This window comes from Oryctolagus cuniculus, chromosome 13 (genome assembly GCF_964237555.1).
Source record: "Oryctolagus cuniculus chromosome 13, mOryCun1.1, whole genome shotgun sequence".
In the NCBI taxonomy this organism is placed as follows: domain Eukaryota; kingdom Metazoa; phylum Chordata; class Mammalia; order Lagomorpha; family Leporidae; genus Oryctolagus; species Oryctolagus cuniculus.
In genome coordinates, this window is record NC_091444.1 from 58,590,425 (window position 1) to 58,611,145 (window position 20,721).

A 20,721-nucleotide genomic window follows, 5' to 3' on the forward strand; every position below is an offset into this window, starting at 1 on the left:
AAAATCTGCAGCAAACCAGGCCCAAATCTAGTAGGAGAAGAGAAATAATTAAAATCAGAGAAGAAATCAACAGGATTGAATCCAAAAAAACATTCCAAAAAATCAGCCAAACGAGGAGCTGGTTTTTTGAAAAAATAAACAAAATTGACACCCCATTGGCCCAACTAACTAAAAAAAGAAGAGAAAAGACCCAAATCAATAAAATCAGAGATGAAAAAGGAAACGTAACAACAGACACCACAGAAATAAAAAGAATCATCAGAAATTACTACAAGGACTTGTATGCCAGCAAACAGGGAAATCTATCAGAAATGGATAGATTCCTGGACACATGCAACCTGCCTAAATTGAACCAGGAAGACATAGAAAACCTAAACAGACCCATAACTGAGACAGAAATTGAAACAGTAATAAAGGCCTTCCCAACAAAGAAAAGCCCAGGACCAGATGGATTCACTGCTGAATTCTACTAGACATTTAAAGAACTAACTCCAATTCTTCTCAAGCTATAAAAATAATTGCAAGGGAGAAAATCCTCCTAAATCCTTTCTATGAAGCCAGCATCATCTTAATTCTGAAAACTGAAAAAGATGCAGCATTGAAAGAGAATCACAGTCCAATATCCCTGATGAACATAGATGCAAAAATCCTCAATAAAATTCTCGCCAATAGAATGAACAACACATCAGAAAGATCATATACCCAGACCAAGTGAGATTTATCCCTGGTATGCAGAGATGGTTCAATGTTCGAAAACAATCAATGTGATACACCACATTAACAGACTGCAGGAGAAAAGCCATATGATTATCTCAATAGACGCAGAGAAAGCATTTAATAAAATACATCACCCTTTCATGATGAAAACTCTAAGCAAACTGGGTATGGAAGGAACATTCCTCAATACAATCAAAGCAATTTATGAAAAACCCACAGCCAACATCCTATTGAATGGGGAAAAGTTGGAAGCATTTCCATTGAGATCTGGTACCAGACAGGGATGCCCACTCTCACCACTGCTATTCAATATAGTTCTGGAAGTTTTAGCCAGAACTATTAGGCAAGAAGAAGAAATTAAAGGGATACAAATTGGGAAGGAAGAACTCAAACTATCCCTCTTTGCAGATGATATGATTCTTTATTTAGGGGACCCAAAGAACTCTACTAAGAGACTATTGGAATTCATAGAAGAGTTTGGCAAAGTAGCAGGGTATAAAATCAATGCACAAAAATCAACAGCCTTTGTATACACAGGCAATGCCACGGCTGAGAAAGAACTTCTAAGATCAATTCCATTCACAATAACCACAAAAACAATCAAATACCTTGGAATAAACCTAACCAAGGACGTTAAAAATCTCTATGATGAAAATTAGAAAACCTTAAAGAAAGAAATAGAAGAGGATACCAAAAAACGGAAAAATCTTCCATGCTCATGGATTGGAAGAATCAATATCATCAAAATGTCCATTCTCCCAAAAGCAATTTACAGATTCAATGCAATACCAATCAAAATACCAAAGACATTCTTCTCAGACCTGGAAAAAATGATGCTAGGAGACCTCTAATAGCTAAAGCAATCTGTACAACAAAAACAAAGCCGGAGGCATCACAATACCAAATTTCAGGACATACTACAGGGCAGTTGTTATCAAAACAGCATGGTACTGGTACAGAAACAGATGGATAGACCAATGAAACAGAATAGAAACACCAGAAATCAATCCAAACATCTACAGCCAACTTACATTTGATCAAGGATCCAAAACCAATCTCTGGAGTAAGGACAGTCTATTCAATAAATGGTGCTGGGAAAATTGGATTTCCATGTGCAGAATCATGAAGCAAGACCCCTACTTTTCACCTTAAACAAAAATCCACTCATCATGGATTAAAGACTTAAATCTACGACCCAACACCATCAAATTATTAGAGAACATTGGAGAAACCCTGCAAGATATAGGTACTGGCAAAGACTTCTTGGAAAAGACCCTGGAAGCACAGGCAGTGAAAGCCAAAATTAACATTTGGGATTGCATCAAATTCAGAAGTTTCTGTACTTCAAAAGATACAGTTAGGAAAGTGAAGAGGCAACCGACAGAATGGGAAAAAATATTTGCAAACTACGCAACAGATGAAGGATTGATAACCAGAATCTACAAAGAAATCAAGAAAACTACAAAACAATAAAACAAAAAACACACTTAAGAGATGGGCCAAGGACCTCAATAGACATTTTTCAAAAGAGAAAATCCAAATGGCAAACAGACACATGAAAAAATGTTCAAGATCACTAGCAATCAGGGAAATGCAAATCAAAATGACAATGAAGTTTCACCTCACTCTGGTTAGAATGGCTCACATTCAGAAATCTACCAGACAATAGATGCTGGAGAGTATGTAGGGAAAAAAAAAGACACTAACCCACTGTTGGTGGGAATGCAAACTGGTTAAGCCACTATGGAAGTCAGTCTTTTTACAAAATAATTTTACAGTGACACACTATCAGTTTATGTTATAATCACAAGCTTAACCCTCCACCAAATGATTGAAGACATTCCTGAAGAGTAAAGACAATAACTATAAATCACAATCAAATCTCTAAATGTCAATTCCATTCATATACATCAATTTTTGTTCTCTGTATATTAATTACCACAAATCATGGAAAACATATGACATTTATCTTTTTGGAATGGACTCATTTCACCAAGCGTAATGGTTTCCAGTTGCATCCATTTTGTTACCAAGAGGATTTCATTCTTTTTTATGGTTAAGTAGTATTCCATAGTGTATATATACCATATTTTCTCTATCCAGTCATCTGGATAGTCATCTGGGTTGATTCCATACCTTAGCTATCGTGAGTTGAGATCCAACAAACATGGGGGTACAGATAACTTTTTCATATGCTGATTTCCTTTGGGTAAATTTTCAGGAGTGAGATGGCTAGGTCATATGGTACATCCATTTTCAGATTTCTGAAGAATCTCCATATTGTCTTCCTCAACGGTTGTACTAGTGAAGATTTCTTAACACTTGCTGAACAAATTATCTGTCAGTAGAGCTCAAATATTAAATGAGTTTATGCACACTTTGAACACTTGGGAGAATCATGTTTACCATTTAAAGAAGTCAAATACACACCATAAACACAAGCACATATCACATGCACACAGACACCATGTGGTGTGCATTATTTTCATGATCCTATAGGAAAATTATGGAAATAGAAAAATCCTACCAATTCTTCTGTGTAAAAACAAAACTAAACTTAATATTTAGAACTATTAATATTGTCCATGGTTTACCTGATATGTGTCTAGTCAGATTAGTATCTATCTTGTTCTTTTCCTTTCCCTTACCACTAACCAAAATTTCAGAAGCCCATAGCTTTTTTTGAACCTCGACAGTGAATGACAGAATGAGTAGAAAGCAAGCATGCTTTCAGGAAACCACTGATCAAAGTTAATAATCTTGTTTTGTTTTCAGGCAACATCATTGATGAGGAAACTGTGTGTGTGTGTGTGTGTGTGTGTGTGTGTGACAGAGAGGGGGGAGAGAGAATTTGAATAAGAGTAACTATAGAGAAACGGCTAGTCTTTGAGATTTTGTTCTTTCCATAAATGGTAAGAAATATTCAAAGGATGCTACAAGCTATCTGAAGCTAAGAGACAAGACAGAGCCAGGGAGAAAAGCATGCTAGATTTTCTTTATATCTTTGCTTTTTCTTTAAATGCAAGCAGGAAAATAAAAACTTAAAAGAATCACCTACAAGAAACTAATATAACATTAATATTCTTTACATATTTATTGGAGAACAACTCCTAGAAGTCAAGTAGATGATCTTTTAATATTTGTAGCCATAGAAATATATAAATACAATACATACATATAGAAACTTCCCTCCTAAATGTGTAGGAATAAATGCATTTCCTAAAGGTTTTATTCAACGTGGGAAGAATCCTGACTATTAAGAACAATTGTTTATTAAATGTTCATTTTATTTGAGGGAGGTGGTGAAATCAAAAGTCCTATTTCCAGTAAGGAGGTATTTGATAGAATTGTTAAGATGTTAGCTAAGATGGCTACATCCCGTATTGGAGTCCCACGGTTCAGGCCCCAGTTCTGACTCCTCATGCCAGCTTCCTGCTGATGCAGAGTCGGTGAAGCAGAGTGACAGCTCAAGCAGTTTGGTTCCTGCCATCCATTTGGGAGACATGGATTGAGTTTCTGCCTCCTAGCTTTAACTCCGGCTCAGACTTAGCCATTGTGAGCATTTGGAGAATGAACTAGTGGGTAGATTTTTCTAGTGGGTACATAGCTTCTCAAAAATAAAAGCCCTAAATCAAGAAACAGTGATGGTTGAAGTTCTCAGAATTATAGTTAGAAAATGACCAAATTTTGGTAATTCTGGTTTCACATTTTTCCATGATTTCAATGGGTTTGTAGACAAAGCAGATTAGAGCTAGGATGCAGAGTGACCCAGCTGTAAGTCTTTTGGTGGTGTGGTTGTATATTGCCATATGTCTTTTTTTGTTTTTGGGAGATACCCACATATTTGTGGCATTATTTTATTTTTGCATAATTTCAATATCAAACATATATTATAATAAAATCAGTTTTATTTGGAGTTACCCAGGTTTGGATAAAAAGATGCATCTTTTTTTCTTTGATTAATTTATTTATTTGGAAGTCATAGTTACACAGAGAGAGACAGAGAGAGAGAGGTCTTCCGGCTCAAGGACTTGGACCATTGTCTACTGCTTTCCCAAACCATACCAGAGAGTTGGATCAGAAATGGAGCAGCTGGGACTTGAACCAGTGCCCACATAGGGCTGCACCACAGTGCCAACCCCCCAAAAGACACATTTTCACATGTAGGTAGGGCATTCTTGTACACGTATTTAGGGGAAAAGAGATTTTCCTTATTGCTGTTAACATGTTGATAACACATATGAAAGAGAAAATAATGTGAAATATGACTAATCATAGCTACAATTCTTTAATATTTGCCATCTGTTGTTAGACCTTTTTTGAATGCTAATATTTTCTCTTATTCTCTTTATAACATTGTGAAATAAATATAAACAATATGAATATTATTCTTTTATATGCATGTAAAACAAGTTTCTAATAAATTCCTCTAGGTTATAGTGCAAACAAGCAGCAGAGTCAGAATTTAAATCCACACTCATTTGATTCCAGTGAATTCTCTTCTTACAAAATGCACATCCAAAATAACAAATCTTTTCTGAGGCCACACTCTGGGCAAGGAGTGATCCTGGGAATTTAGGTTACAGATGAAACCTACCATCTTTCTAGGGGTTCGTGCAGTCCAGTCTTCCATTTCCAGAATTCTCTTTCCACTTCTTTCATGGTTTATCTCCTATGAAAATATAGATGAGCATTAACTGTAAGTCAAGGCAGGGGAACACAACAGTGATTCTACATCCCCACCCTTTTTTACATCACAGTAGACCATGGCAATGCAATGTTAGTGGCACAGGCTATGACAGACAGGCTTTTGTGAGTACTGTTACGTCCCAGTTGTCCCAGAGGTGAGTACTGGTGCAAGTACTGGTGCAAGGCAGCCCTCATGCTGTACATTACATCACATTTTGGCTCACGTTCTGTAGAGCTGTCCTTCTCTTTCCAAATCCTTCTCTCTTCTCCTATGTCTCAATCTCCTAATGTAATAAAAATAACAAACACCATCTCTGTCATTTTCCTTACTGTTTTCTAGTTACAGTAAAGAGCTCCCCTATAAAAGTGTGAAATGTAAATGGTTGTTGGCTTAATTGCCTTTAACTTATACTTGGTACAGAAGATAGTAAAGTTCTAAATACTATTGAGCATGCACTTTATCTCTCCAGGTGGCATTGCTCCTACCTGGGACCTATGACAGATTTCCAAATGATAGGATTAATTTCTTATGCTAAATTCTTTTAACACAATTGCAAAAGATATTTCTTGGGCCTTGTTTTTCTGTGGCTCATTGTTCTTACCACTAAGCCTCACAGATGCTGTGTTTGGTCCTTCTGTCCTAGATCATAAAATCTACTTTCTGCTATTTTCATAGTTTTAAACATCATTCCTATGAAAGTAAAAGAATCATCTTTGCAAATAAGCATACAATTAAAGAGGGATTATTTTTAATCCTAGCAAGGACACCAGTGCATAAGTTAAGCAAACAATCATTGCTTCTGCAGTGGAGAAAACTAGATTCAGGATCAGTAACAGTTCCTTCAGTTTTAGTCCTTTTCATACGAAAGAGAAAGACCTAAAAGAGAAAGGAGATCATTCTATTTTGTATATTCCCTGTTTTCTTTTCAGGGCAATCTCCATTAAACCTCTGCTCTCAAATCCCATGGACTGTTCTTTGAAGGGCCCCAAGCTTCACCCTTCTTAAGCTCATTTATAGATTTTCTAACTCACTCAGGTTTTGAGATTTGCTTTTAAAATCATGTTTACTTAAACATGATCAAAATGTTAAAAAAATTTTCATCCCAAATCTCTTAAATACATTGATTTTTTTTGTCTATTTAGCAATCCATATTCAAAATGCCAATCATATGAGAATAATACTAAAAGATGATAAACTTCACCCCATTGCGAGCTATTAGAGGGTGGAAACTTAAACCTGGAAATGGAACTTGCAAAGGTAATTAAGTTCAATGAGGCCATAAACATGGGACCCTAATCCATTGGGACAGTGACTTTAAAGGAAGAAGAAATTTGAGATAGGATGTCTTGTTTCACCCTGTACTGCCCTGCACTGCCTTGGGAGTCTTCAGGAGTCTCCATGAGCAAGAAGGACCTCAACAGATGGGCCTGCTTGATATTCAACATCCCTGCCTTCAGAAGTTCACACTGCATTAACCTTTATTCTTTATAATTCATACAGAATGTGGTATTCAGTTATAGAAATAAAAAGCAGACTAGGGCAAGTGCATATCTCAAAAGGAAATTGAGGCACACATTCATTGAGTTTTAATAAAAGATTGTATTAAACTACTAGCATACAATGAAGAGGTATTTTAAATGATATATTTTATTTTTTAGAAAAGTTTTAGATTTACAGAAAAATTAAGTAGCTAATACGGAGTTCCCGTATGCTTGTTTGCCCTGTGCCAAGTTTCCTCTATCACTAACATTTTATTTAGGTATGATACATTTGTTACCACTCATGTAATGATATTAATACATTATTATGAACTAAGATCCATACTTTATCTGTGTTTTTTTGGTGTGTGTTACCTAAAGTCCTTTTCCATTTCAGGATCCCATTAAAAAGGAATATGTCTCCTTAAGCTCTCATCAGCTGGAATAATTTCTCAAAATTTTCTTGTTTTTGATTACTTTGTCAGTTTTTTAAAATTATTTTTATTTATTTATTTTTTAAAGATTTATTTATTTTATTTGAAAGTCAGGGTTACACAGAGAGAGATGGAGAGGCTGAAAGAGAGAGGTCTTCCATCTGCTGGTTCACTTCCCAATTGGCCACAATGGTCGGAGCTGTGCTGATCCAAAGCCAGGAGCCAAGAGTTTCTTCCAGGTCTCCCATATGGATGCAGGGGCCTAAAGAGTTCGGCCATCTTCCACTGCTTTCCCAGGCTGTAGCAGAGAGATCGATTGGAAGTGGAGCAACCGCGACTTGAACTGGTGCCCATATGGGATGCAGGCAGAACATGGGAAAGATCTCTCCTAACGAAGGAGAAGAATTTGGGGCTAAGTGATAGCTCAGCACTCATCCATACAGGGGAATGTTTCAAGCTCAGGGCACAGATTTCATGATTGTAGAGGGGTGAATCATGTGAATGTACTTCCCCAGCACATATACATAATATTAATGTGACTTGATTCACACCTTGGCCACTAGACTGAGTTGGGAGTTGTCATTTTTCTTCACAGCAAAGTTAATCTTGTTTCCTTTCTGTTCTATAGATTATTATGGAATGAATTTATTCTATACAGGCCACATTTATGGACTGCAGATTTATTTTCTTCCCCCTTGACAGCAGAATAGCTATATAAATTGTGCAGAAGTCTTGCAGTCAAAATCTGTCCCCTCTTCTCAATCTATTTGTATGTTCAATCACTTAATTCTGTTATGACAGATCATGTGTGATGTTCATAACATGCTTTTAACTGTTTTCTATCTGAGGTACATATTGTTTCTTTTAAAAATCACTTTTTATGCCTTCTCTGACTTGTAATTGAGCATTTAAATTGACTTCTTTCACACTAGGGTTCACAGCAAAATTGAGAGGAAAGTACAGAGACTTCTCATACAATGCCTAGTGTAACACAGTTCGTTTATTCATTTACCTACTAAAGGATGTCTTAGTTGTTTCCCTATGTTGTCAATTACGCATGAAACTGCCGTAAACATCTATCTGCAGGTTTTGTATGGACGTAAACTCGACCCTTTTGAGTAAATTGCAAGGAGTGTGATTGCTGGACTGCTGAGTAAGAGCAAGGTTTGAAAGAAATCAACAAACCATCCTCTGGAATGTCTTTATGATAATTTCCTGAACTTCCTTCCTCCCCATTTATTTTTCATCAGTTTACAACAACTTGAAATATACTATTACAATTTGTCTAAATCACTTTTCAAATATTACTCTTTCACCCGATGAGCAGTGAAATCTATTCCTACTTCTTTCTTCCCTTCACTCCCTACAATGTTTATTGGATTCATTTCATTTATTCCCACAATATAATCACATGATACATTTGCTGTCATTATTTTCAATAAATCATTATTTGAAACAAGAATTTTAATATGAAATATATTATTTATCTAATTGCTTTTCTATTTATCACTATTTGTATAAATCCAAATTTCTGATATTTTTTCCTTTTTACAAAACATCTTAATATCTTACGGGGCTGGTTTGCTTCTAATGAACTACCAAAATTTCTGTTTTTCTTATAAAGTCTTCATTTTCCTTTCATTTTTGAAGAATTAGTTTGAAGGCTATAGAATTCTAAGTTATTGGAGTGTTTTAACATGTAATATTCTATCCATATACTTTTTGTTGCATGGTTGCCCAAGTAGACAGTATTTCTTGTATCTTTTCCTGGTAGGCACGATGTTTTCCCACTATCTTCTTTCAAAACATTCTCCTCTGTTTTCACTATTCTACTGTTTGTTTTTTCTTTCCAAATTCTAGGAGAGCCTAGAAATGCCTAGAGTTGCTAATTGCCCCTTCCTTCCAAGAAAACAAAGGCTCTATTAAAGCCTTGTTATTGGGAAGCATGTATTAGTTATGGAATCTTGTGAATATATTACCAAGTATCTATTTTGACAGAGCTATGAGAGGATAATTTCTAGATTTCCACTATGAGATTGTGGTATGATTGCTGGAGGTAAAAACTATGATAATGTAGAGCTTCTGTCACAATATAGGCTTTAGGGATTTGTCTTTCTTAACCTAGTCTCCATTCAGCCCTCAGAAGTTCATCAAAATTACACTTTAAGGTATTCTACTCATTGTGTGGCTCCATTGGATTCTGTCATGGGTAAACTGATCTGGATTTTGATTCTATATAGTTACCTATCTCTACAGAATTCAGCATAGTATTTTCCCATATGAATTCAATCTTCTGATGAATCCAAGAAAAGTCATTGATTTTTGATGTATTTAGGTTTTTTTCTTATAAAGATGGAAGTTATAAGATCTGAACACTTTGCCCAACCAAAGTGATTTCAGAAGTATTAGGAATAGATTTTTAAATAACTTATTTGAATGGGAATAACAACACAGGCATGTTCACTTTTTCCATGATTACAGTTTTTCCTTTAAAGCCACATATTTTCATTTGATCACATCAACATAGTAAATTGAAATTTTAGAGATTTAATGCTGTAACTAGTACTCAAACAGTATTTTTCACTTTATGTTTCTGTGTGGGAGCAAACTGTTGAAATCCTTACTTAATGTATACTAAGCTGATCTTCTGTATATTAAGATAATCGAAAATGAATCTTGATGTGAATGAAAGGGGAGAGGGAGTGAGAAAGGGGAGGGTTGTGGAGGGGAGGGGCGGTATGGGGGGGAAGCTATTGTAATCCATAAGTCGTACTTTGGAAATTTATATTCATTAAATAAAAGTTAAAAAAAAACAATAAAAAAATAAAAAATGCATACTTGAAAACAGAATGAAGAGACCTACAAAAAAAAAAAAAAAGAACTTTGCTTGATACTTCCTACACTTGTTCTGATAATTATATAGGTTATCATGTAGCTTTCAAAATATTTTAAATAAGATATTCTGTTTTATATTTGTTTCAGGATTCTACAGATCATCTTAATTTCAGGCAGATCATTTATACAACAGTGAAGACATTAACCTACTTTACTGGCTGGTTGTGAAGAACAGCTGGTATTCTTGACTGACAAACACTCACTGATAAAAATTGCTAAGGAAATCCTTGATAATTTACAGATTGTAGACCCAACCCTACACTCAGTGTTGTCCTGTACTGAATGATTAAATTGGGTTCAGTCTAAATTTCAAATATATATACACACATACATATTATATAGTTTGCATATATATATATTTATATATACCTTTGAAATCACTAGAAATTTGACTTGATACATGATTCTTAAATTGTGAATAAGTAATCTGGGACTAATAAATGCAGGCTTTGTAGATAGGTCATTACCAAAAACAGTTTTGCATCTTTACTGGGGAAAGAGTTACCCCAGTCACTAGATTCAGACAATTCTTTGTATTTGTTCTGTAGAAACTCTTACTTTGTCTTCTAAGGTAAGCACACAACTACTCTCCCACCTCTGTTTAAAAATCACAGAAATGATATTTTTAAAACCTATATACTGTTATGCTCTCTGTGTCATGTGGCATAACATGTATAGTCAGCTTATGTAGACATAGGAGATAAAATACATGCTGAGGTCTGATCTGAGAGTGTAGTTTACTTTTACAATCTACACACCAAAGAGGAATGGGCAGAGTTTATTCTTTCATCATTTTCAGTCTCCATATGCTGCCTGAATGTGACTCCCCACCTTCCCAACTTGGACATTTGTTGAAAGGCACAGAAAGGATATATAGACGTGACAGAATATAGCTATTTGAAATTTGAAATTTGCTCTTATTTTAAAATTTGTAGTCTAATGGCAAGCAATAGTGTAGGAAACTATTGATATGGAGTATGTTGGAGGCAGAAATTATAGTTTTCACACTTTTCATCCTAATATTAGAGAAAGTTTTGAGAAAGGACCACCTTAAAGAATCACAACCATAGACTAACTGGCTGCTCTGAGAGGGGTGCGCTGATTCACCTCTGTTATTTATTAAACTTAGCTGCCTTGTAAACTTGAATGTGAGTCCTACTTCTTTGGGCAAAATATGAGGTATTCTGTGGAGTGAATGTACACAAAACCTTTGACATTTTATTTACCTCATCAATAAGACTATAACTCTTAAAATCTCATTTTGGTAATTGTATGGGTTAAAAAAAGTTAGGGTTGAGCATTTTTCCTGTGGCTGAGATACCACTTCCCGTACTGGAATGCCTCATTTCAATGCTTAGCTCTAATTGCTTAATCCAGCTTCCTGTTAATGCCCATCCTGAGATGTATTGGTGATGACTCAAGAATTGGTTTCCCACAACTCATATGGGAGACCAGGATTGAGTTCCTGGCTCCTCGCTTCAGGCTTGCCCAGTCCTTGCTATTTGAGAGTACTTTGGAGGTGAACCAATGGATAGGAGCACTCTCCATTTCTGTCCATCTGTTTTTCTATGACTGTCTTTCTTAAGTAAATTTTAAAAAGGGAAAACAAAAAGATTCCATAGAAGAGGAAAAAATAATTTAAAGAAAAACAACGATGACATTTTGTTCAAGGAAACTACTTGATAATATTTGAGACCTGTTTTGTTAACCCTAAATAATACTGATATATCAAAATATATTCATGACGATTATTTATCTTCAGTTTTATAAAACCTCATCTTTATTCAAGGAAAGTAAACCATAGAATTTATTCTCAGGCTTACTTGCCAGCTATATTCCATATTGATTCTGTTAACAAGAATCATTTGGCATTTGCATAAGATGAAGAGTGGAAGGAAAAAGAGAAGCTATTTGTCCCTGATTTTTACGTGGTTCCTAGGTAGATTAACTAATATTATCACAAAACAGACAGCATCACCTTGGATGTGAGAAATGGGAGTGAGTGGAACCCTTATTCTGGATATCAATATCACATGAACAATGCTCAACTTCTTATCAGATGAGTACATGTCTTTGCTGAAAAATCCTTGAAAATTCAAATGAATGTAGTGGAGGAAGTACACTCTGGGGTTGCTTAGAGTAGTCAGAATTTTCTAATAGCTCCAGGGAATTTGACATTCCTATTTGAGCTGTTTTCCCCCAAAGTATTTGTTCTTTCGATTTCTTCAATACTCATCTGAAGCTTCAAGTTTCTAATCTGAGGTTTCTCCTCAGATACAAACAAAATCAAAATAATTAAAAACCCCAGGACAATGGTATATGCAAAGCAGTGCTTCAATAAGTAGTTAATTGTTTCTCATTAGTACAAAGTTTAAGGTTATACGTTAAAAGCTGATCTTTTTGTTTTTCCTTGTGTACAAGTTACAACTGTCTGGATTTCTCTGACATGATAGCTACTAAAAGATTTATTTTTACTGGGAATAAATTATAATTTTTCAGCTAAGTGCACTGTCCTTTTATTAGTTAAGAAACAGTTAATATTCATATGAACAAGTTCTGTGTGTTAATTCAGGTACATGTCTGCTTTTCTTGACATTCTACGTTTGAACATATTGCTAATAGTGGGAACAAATGCTGATTATGAAAGATAAGACATCTACCCTCTAAGTATATTATTTAGCTGAGAAAGATTTTGTTTTATATAAGGGGTACACTATAATAATAACTACCTTCTTGATGACCAAAGGGCCCTCAGGACAATATATGTTTCAATTGCTTCACTGTATCCACAAGAAGACTAGAAGAAGGAACCATTACAAATTTGATCTGTTTTTTGTTCATGAAAAATTTCTATTTTCAAAAAAGAATCATTCTTTGTGTTTATAAGAAAATATATTCAGAATATGTGGTCTTTTATTTAGCATCTGTGGGTTTTAGGTTTTCAAGATTTTTTTTTTTTTTGACAGGTAGATTGGACAGTGAGAGAGAGAGAGAGACAGAGAGAAAGGTCTTCCTTTTGCCTTTGGTTGACCCTCCAATGGCCGCCACGGCTGGCACGCTGCGGCCGGCGCACCGCACTGATCTGATGGCAGGAGCCAGGTGCTTCTCCTGGTCTCCCATGGGGTGCAGGGCCCAAGGTCTTGGGCCATCCTCTACTGCACTCCCAGGCCATAGCAGAGAGCTGGCCTGGAAGAGGGGCAACTGGGACAGAATCCGGTGCCCCAACCGGGACTAGAACCCGGTGTGCCGGCGCCACAAGGTGGAGGATTAGCCTGTTGAGCCACTGCGCCGGCCTGGTTTTCAAGAATAATTGGTTCTGAAAAATGGAAGGATAAAGCTGCTCTGATTAGGACTGTGATGGTTTGGTTCTGGTAGTCAGGGAAAAGTTAAAAAAAAAAATACAAATAACAACACAGTAAATAAGAGGGAAGAGAAAATTCCCATGGCAGCAAATGGTCAACAGGTTGTACAATAATGAATTCCTTGAGATCAGGGGTTATTCTCTCTGTATTCAGCTCCTGACCAAATGCTGATAATTTACTAGGACCTAAGTAAATGTTTGTTGAATTGAGTCAATTGAATTTGCCCTATTAAGTCGGTAGTATTTCCTGTTTACATATGATTATGTCCAGACTTAAAACAAATTAACTAGCAGAGGTAGAACTGGGAGAACTTTGGATTTGAGTATGATATCCTTCTCTTCTCCCCTCTCTTTTCCCCTCCCCTCCTCACCCTTCCTCTCCTCTCTTCTTCTCTTCTCTCCATCTCCTTGCCTCTCAAATAAGTAAATTTTGAAAAATGAGCTATAGATTAGATTAGAGCTGATAAATTACTCATCAAAGGGCAGATTTGAGAAGCCTTTCTGGAAATGCAGGCAGGCCTGTTTTGATTGGGGACTTGGTAAACGGGAATAAGCTACTTAGGTATGACAAGGGGGAATCATGAGGACATTTCAAAAAGAAATTCCACCAGATTTACACATCACTGAAATTACTGAAACAGCAAATTCATTGAGTATACAATTACTATAACCAACTTCATTTCTATTTATGTTATTAAAAAATTATTAGTTAGAATAGCAACAACAATGAGGTGTCAAAGTGCTACAAACTATATCTGAATACTATTGAAAGCTTATGAACGTTATTGAAGAAAAAGTCTACTTTAAATAGCAACAACAGTGATAAACACTTCTGAGTATGTGTAACGAAGTTATGAAAATCCCCATAAAAATGATAAAAATTTTATTGAAACTTGCTAAATATAATTAAGTGGAAAAGTGATAATATTCAATAAAAGATGAAATTAAATCCAGTGACAAACTATGCTTATAAAGCGTCATAATATTATGAAATTTTCTGCAAACCTTAGATTGAGTCTGTGTAATCACAATCAGAATGCCAACAGTTTTTAACTTAAAAATCTTTTTTTATAGAGATTTATTTTATTTATTTGAAAAACAGAGTTATAGAGAGAGGTAGAGACAAAGAGAAAGTGAGGTCTTCCATCTGCTGGTTCATTCCCCAGATGACCGCAACGGCCAGAGCTGCGCCGATCCGAAGCCAGGAGCCAGGAGTTTCTTCTGGGTCTCCCACGTGGGTGCAGGGGCCCAGGGACTTGGACCATCTACTACTGCTATCCCAGGCCATGGCAGAGAACTGGATTGGAAGTGGAGCAGCCTGGACTCGAACCAGCGCCCTTATGGGATGCTGGCGCTTCAGGCCAGGGCTTTAACCCGTTGCACCACAGCGCTGGCCCCTTAACTAAAAATCTTATTCTAATATTTAAATAAGTTCATAATCAGTAAGTAGAGGCAATTTTTCTATTTAGTATAAAATTATTATTAAGTTAATAACAACTGAGACAGTGTATTCTTGGTTAAATGGGAGGAAAAGTGAATAATGGGACAAAAAAAAAAACCCTGTTCATATTTCAGCACATTCAGAAACGTGGTACATGAGTGAGGTGATATTGTCGAGCAGTGTGAATGTACAGAGGCTCAAAAATAGCAATTCATTTTAAGGAATGAATTTAATGAGCTCTCTATACACAGAAATGATTATTCTAAGTGAAAGACAAATATGAAAAGCAAAATTTTAGCATAAAATTAACATAGATTAGGGAGAAATTCCTTAAAGAAGCAAATGCCCATAAAGGTAGCAATTATAAATTTAGTTACATTCAAAATAAAACTTCTGTCCAACAATGAAATGATACGAAGAATGCATTAAATCTTTTATTTTAAAAATGCTTTATAGTATTTTATTATTTATTTATTTATTTGAAAGAGTTACAGAGAGAGAAGGGAAGATATATATAGAGAGATCTTCTATCTGCTGGTTCAGTCCCCAAAGGGCCACAATGGCCAGGACTGGGCCAACCTGAAGCCAGGATCCAAGAACACTATCCAAATCTCCCACATAAGTGCAGAGACCCAAGTACTGAATCATCTTCCTCTGCTTTCCCAGGCATCTTGGTAGGGAGGTCAGTAAGAAACGGAGCAGCAGGAACTCAAACCAGAGCCAACATGAGATCCAAGCATTGCCGGCAGTGGCTTACCCTGCTGCGCCAACATGCCAGTATTCTATAAAATGCTTTAAAACTTAATAAGAAAGTTCCAAAACTTTAAAAAATAGAAGAGTGAAAGACATGATCAATTTTTTCATGTAAATCACAAATGATTCATAAACAAATAAAATTTATTTCTCAATATAAAGAGTCATCCAAAGGGGTGGCACTGAGGCGTAACAGATAAAGCTACTGCCTGTGGCGCCAGCATCCCATATGGATACCAGTTCAAGTCCTTGGGGCTCCACTTCTGATCCAGCTCCTTGCCTATGTGCCTGGGAAAGCAGCGGAAGATGGCCTGAGTGCTTGGAAACCTGCGCCCATGTGATGTGGGAGATATGGAAGAAACTCCTGTCCCTGGCTCTGGCCTGGCCCAGCCCTGGCAGTTGCAGCCATTTGGAGAGTGAACCAGCAGATGGAAGATCTCTCTGTCTCTCCTTACTATCTCTGTAACTCTGACTTTCGAATAAATAAATAAAATCTTGAAAAAGAAAGATTAAAAAAACAAAGAAATTCAAATATAAACTAAAAGGATATACCAGTTTATATTTCATATATTAGCAGAAACTACAGTATCTGAAAATGGTAAGGGTATAGAACAGGATTACATTTACAATTTGCTTGCTGAGAAAAAAAAAATTGGTACAGTCCTATTGAAAATATATGAGGATGTTATCTTCGAATTTGTGCATAAACCAACAGTAATCCAGAAATTTTGTAGCAACATATATATCATGTGGAAACTATTCTTCATACTCATGAAAATGTTATAAATTGATAGTGGTAAAATGGTGGAAACCACCCAGTTTATTAATAGGAAAATAGATATAACTAATTTGACAAATTTATGTAATAGAATAGTAAACAGCAATAAAATTAAATGAACTATAGATACACAAATAACAGAGCATCAGAAATATGATATTGAATGTGATTCACTAATAAAAAAGCAGTCAGTAAGGAATTTATACACATATTTATCAAGGCCCACAAATAAGGAAAACTGAACAAACCTAGTTAGGGCTACAAACTCAGGGGGAGAAACAATAAAGAAAAGCAAAGGGATGAGAAAATGCAATACAAAATACTGGTTACATTTGGTGAGTAGGGAGGAAGGTAATACTGGGGAGAGCACTGGAAAGGTATCAGTCACAGTGGTGATGTCTGTTTCTTAAGTTCAACAGAGACTTCAGTATGTTGTTGTCATATTTATTATTTATTTATATATATATTTACTTATTTTTTACAGGCAGGGTGGACAGTGAGAGAGAGAGAGACAGAGAGAAAGGCCTCCTTTGCTGCTGGTTCACCCTCCAATGGCTGCAGCGGCCTGCGCACTGCGGCCAGTGCACCGCGCTGATCCGAAGCCAGGAGCCAGGTGCTTCTCCTGGTCTCCCATGCGGGTGCAGGGTCCAAGCACTTGGGCCATCCTCCACTGCACTCCCGGGTCACAGCAGAGAGCTGGCCTGGAAGAGGAAAACCGGGACAGAATCCGGCGCCCTGACCGGGACCAGAACCCGATGTGCCGGCGCCACTAAGCAGAGGATTAGCCTATTGAGCTGCGGCGCCGCCATATTTATCATTTATTGTAAATAATATATAAAACGTTGACCATGATGGAATATTTGGAATTTGACACGAACTCTCTTAAGTATGGGATGATAACAAAATGATGTTTCTAAATGTTGATTTAAAATGATGACAAAACAATTAATTGGGTAGCACATTTCATATCTTTAGCCTTAAGTTGTTGGAGGTGTTGAGAACATTTATATAGATTTAACAAGCATCATTATAGTGTTGATAGGACCCCATGATGCACCTGAGCCTGCAGCTTCTAAGTAAGAATGGGGTGCCTCTTCCTCCTACTTTCACTTTGCATCTCTGGTTCCTTCTATTTCCAACTCCTTTCATAGGCCTGACATGGCTAATCTAAGTATCCTTTCCTTGTAATGATTTGCTTAGTATCTATTTTAGTTGTGCATTGTATCATTCTCAGAGTATTTAACATTTCTGTTTGCTTGTTTTTTATTTGTAGGTTATCTCTACCTTCCTATACACAATAAGCTCTAACAAAGGGGGAAATGTCTGTTTCTCTTATAATTCTATAATTGATTTAAAGCCTAGGTGTAAGAATTTGTGGATAAAGTGTTAAATAAATGAGTGCAGACTGTGATGAACTGACTGCTATGGTTTGGGTAATATCTGAGTGTTTCCAGAGGTTTATGTGCTGAAATGTTGGTCTTCAGGATGGTGATGTTTAAAGGTGGTAGAAACTTTAAGAGGAAGGGTCTAGTAGATGATGTAGTCCTTAAGGGCACTGCCCTTGGAAGGGATTTCTGTACTTCTCACACACCCTGATTAGTTCTTTCAAGAGTGAGTTGTTGTAAAGGGAGGCTGTTCCCTTCCCATGTCTCCACCATGTAGTGCTGTTCCAAGGAGAACCTGACTAGAAGCCCAATTTACTGGGCTGCTTCCAAAACTGTGACATAAATAAACTTTTTTCTTTGTAAATTACCAAACCTCAGATGTTTTTTAAAAGCAACAGAAAAGGAGGAAAGGCTCCAACCAACACTGGGTCCAAAGCGCTAACTTTTCATCTCCATGTATCAGTAAGAGAAATTCCAGACTAAGTCCCTGAAGGCTGGATTTGTCTAAGTGAAATTAATGTGCCCTTGTATCATGGATGATCCACTACCCAAAGGTTTCAAGGGATACGAGGCCAACTGCATTTGGTTTCTTATTTGCAGATTCTATTCATTTGTGGATTGATGTTACTTACACGTTTTATGGATTTCCCTAATTTCTCTAATCTGAACAGAGATGAACTGTGAAGCTGTTTGTGCCTCCATATTTACTAATAATTGCTGCATGGCTTTTACTTAAATGTACATGAGGCAATGCAAAAATGCAACAGGTAACTTATTTTTTAGCTTGTTGCAATAGACAAAGCCTGATGTGATCCTAGAAATGGAATGGTTTTCATTCTATTCAGTGAAAATTGTACACACACACACACACACACACACACAAAAGGTTTGTTTTTTTTTTTAATCAGCTCCATTAGTAGACAAAACTGTAAATGTGACAACTGTTCAATAACATTAAAAAATTCAAAGCCAGGTCTATAAACTTCAGAGCTTGAACAGCCACCTGATACCCTATATAATAAAAGCTCAATAAATTGAAGTCAAATTAGAGGGAATTTTCCTACCTGAGAATCGAAATGGCAAATTATAAGCTTAAAACGTTAAAGGAGAATTTGAGAAAATTGCAGAATGATTATAAGGATCATGGCATCTGTGCTGTGCTGTGTATGTGTATATAGTGTACCTTCATACTTGGCAGTTTTCAATATCCAAAGAATTTTTACAACAATTTCTTAAATACAATAATGAAAAATGTAAGTGGAACCCAAGAGAAATTTTATGTCCCATAAGTGAAAAGGCAAAGAAATCAAATTACTTTGAAATAAAAAGATTCACATCCTTTAGATCAGTCCCCACAGTCCCCTAGTGGATTAATACTTTCCTTGCTTGCTTTCTTTTACACTGAAGCTAATAATTAATTAACTGAAAACTGTCTACACTACAGCAGGTGCTTCTTAGTTTTGCTTCGGGATGATACTAATGAAGAGATAGTGAGAAGAATCATGAAGTGAGGATAATCTGAGAATAACACGTGGCACTCCTTCTCTCCTAACGAAGGACTCTGCTAGCACAAAGGCATCGCAGGTGCAAAAGACACATACTGAGAAAACAAAAAGTTGAGAATAAAGGAGCGCTAAAGTGTGTGTTTTAAAGCACGTAGCTTGGTAAGACAATAGAATTGGTTTATTTTGTTTCATTTGCTTGACCTCTACTTCATTTGATCTTTTCCTTTTTTTCAGGTATTTCAGTTTCTGGTACATCTTAATTCTTCCTGTAATCATATTCACGCATATCCCCCAAAAACCGTATCTCTGCCTTATTGAAAGCATACACAAACACTGTCATGTATGTTCACATGAACACACATAAAATATGCACTCAAAATTGTACCAAAATACATGTATCACAAATGTATACACTTACACATACAAGCAAGCTCAAGTGCACACACATTTCAAAAATACTATACATGTACACATATACACACATACTCACTGGATGGTGAAAATTATATTTATTGAGATATAATTTCCTGGGTGAATGTTTGGCTGCTAGGGACACTGGCATCACATATTAGGGTGACTATATTTGAGTGTAAGGTTTGCTTCTGGGGCTGGCACTGTGGCATAATGGGGAAAGATTCCGCCTGCAGTGCCGGCATCCCATATGGGCGCCAGTTCTAGTACTGTGAGCTCCACTTCTGATCCAGCTCCCTGCGATGGCCTGGGAGAGCAGTGGAGGATGAACCAGGTCCTTGGGCTCCTGCACATGCATGGGAGATCCAGAAGAGGCTCCTGGTTCCTGACTTCAAATTGGTACAGCTCCAGCCATTGCGGCCAACTGGGGAGTGAACCAGTGGATGGAAGACCTACCTCTGTCTCTCTCTGCCTCTCCTTCTCTCTCTGTAACTCTGACTTTCAAATAAATAAATCTTAAAAAAAGAAGTTTGCTTCCGATTTCAGCTTCCTTCTAATTCACACCTTTGGGGTCATGAGGTGATGGCTCAAGTGATTGAGTGCCTGTCATTCATTTGGGAAACTTGGACTGAATTCCCAGCTGCTGGCTTTGGAATGGTCCATCCTCATCTGTTGTAGGCATTTGGGGAGTGAACAGTAGATAGAAAATATCTCTATTTTTGTCTCTCTGGCTTTCAAATTAATTAATTAAAATTTAAAAAGTAATAATTTAAAAAATGAGAAACTCTGAAATAAAAATATCAGTTTCACAGGGAGACCTGGTATGGTTGAATAGGGTATAGTGGTACTAGCTTCAGGTGCTCTGGGATATGA

At 36.5% G+C, this 20,721-nt stretch overlaps 1 long non-coding RNA gene across 3 annotated transcripts in view; it reads left to right on the forward strand.

Annotated features, from left to right (window-relative positions):
- The window catches only part of LOC127483572 (uncharacterized), a 41,114-nt gene extending 20,556 nt beyond the window's left edge, over window positions 1-20,558 (forward strand). For 2 of the 3 annotated variants that reach the window (XR_011381274.1, XR_007909987.2), the window contains one exon: window positions 10,302-19,344. This is a non-coding gene — a long non-coding RNA (uncharacterized lncRNA). Of the gene's footprint in view, window positions 1-10,301; window positions 19,345-19,376 lie in introns of those variants that run through there. The other variant, XR_011381275.1, reaches the window with a different exon arrangement.
- Window positions 20,559-20,721: the final 163 nt, after the last annotated feature.